This window comes from Octopus bimaculoides, chromosome 30 (assembly GCF_001194135.2).
Source record: "Octopus bimaculoides isolate UCB-OBI-ISO-001 chromosome 30, ASM119413v2, whole genome shotgun sequence".
NCBI classification, from domain to species: domain Eukaryota; kingdom Metazoa; phylum Mollusca; class Cephalopoda; order Octopoda; family Octopodidae; genus Octopus; species Octopus bimaculoides.
The window spans coordinates 516,555-518,150 of NC_069010.1; the positions used below are offsets into that span (position 1 = coordinate 516,555).

General features: G+C 31.9%; 1 long non-coding RNA gene across 1 annotated transcript in view; it reads right to left on the minus strand.

The window, feature by feature from the left end:
- The window catches only part of LOC128251299 (uncharacterized), a 4,634-nt gene extending 3,195 nt beyond the window's left edge, over nucleotides 1-1,439 (minus strand). Inside the window, exons 1-2 of the long non-coding RNA XR_008267070.1 lie at nucleotides 1,368-1,439; nucleotides 596-667 (exon numbers count right to left, since the gene is read on the minus strand). This is a non-coding gene — a long non-coding RNA (uncharacterized LOC128251299). The remainder of the gene's footprint in view (nucleotides 1-595; nucleotides 668-1,367) is intronic.
- Between the last annotated feature and the right edge of the window lie 157 nt (nucleotides 1,440-1,596).

Below are 1,596 nucleotides of genomic sequence, written 5' to 3' on the forward strand. Positions count from 1 at the left end.
ATATATATATATATATATATATATATACACATACACTTACAATACGAAAGTTCTCTTTGGGTTTCCGTCTACGAAACCCACTCGCATAGAATTAATCAGTTCGAGGTTACAGCAGGAGTCACACGCAAATATATCAAATAATGCCACAAAAACGTGAACCATGAGTTTGATAAGAATCTTCTTGCTGCACAACGAGTGTTTGTGTTTGTGTATGCGTGTGTATGTGTATATATGTGAATATATATATATTGTGTGTGTGTGCATATAAGTATATATACATATATACATACACATATATATATGTATATATAAATATATATATGTATACATATATATGCCAATATCTATGACTTTTCTTACACACAGATAGACACGCCAACGTTCACAAACATATACGTACAAACAAAGAAATACAACGATATATATTCGCATAGAATCATAGTCTTATACACAAAATATCAAAAGTAAGTTAGAGAAAAAGGGAGGGAGAGAAAGAGAGAAATAGTCAGACAGACAGTGAGGGTGAGAAAAGGAAGATATATAATTTCTAGAGATATTACGTCAATGACATATCGTAAACAGAAATTGAACTTACAATAATTGTAAATTGGTAAGTCCGTGGAAGGTACCGCGATCGATATTCTCGATCGTATTATTCTTCAAATATCTGTAACATAAAATAATGTATAAAGGAAAGAGTGAACGAAAGTTTTCAGATTAAATATTCAATTTTTAGTCTTAAAATCAGATGAATAACATAGAAAAATGACAAAGAAAAGCCTAATGATGATAATGATGATGATGATAAAAGATGCGCTACAGAAGTGAAAATGATGTTAATATCGAGAACCTGAAGGAAAATCAACCACAGAACGTATAGCTTTATGAAAATGAAAGTTGATGAAAAGTTTCCAATGCACCAGAAATAGAATAAGTATCTGAGACAATATTTTACAAAGAGGAAATATATGAAGAACATTACCAGTGTAAGCGAAAGAAGAAGTAGTAGTAGTAGTAGTAGTAGTAGAAAAGAAGAGAAGGAGTAGAAGAAGAAGAAGAAGAAGAAGAAGAAGAAGAAGAAGAAGAAGAAAAGGAAGATGAAGTAGAAGGAAGAAGAAGAAGAAGAAGACGGAGGAGGAAGCGGAGGAGGAGGAGGAGGCAGAGATGGCGAAGACAAACAACACGAAAATGGAAATAAAGAAGACGAAAACGGATAATAAATAGTCGCACATATACAGTAGCGATATGGGGGACAGAATATGAGTTAGAGTGATAAAAACAACGTAGGAAATAAAATGGAATGGACACTAAGATTTATGTAAAAATTGCATTCATAGATATTTTTCAAGAAAAGTGAAGGAGCTTACAATATCTCTAGTCTTGGAAGACCCTGGAAGGTTCCTTGTTCAATACTCGAAATATTATTTCTGTAAGCATACCTGAAGCAGTAAAAAACGATAGAAATTTTAATGGAGATTATTTGTGATGAAATATTGTATGAGTGTCTTGAATAAAACAAACGATGACAACATAGATTATAATATACAAGAAGGATAGGACAAAAAAGACGAAAAACAAGAAGTAAAACAATACCAA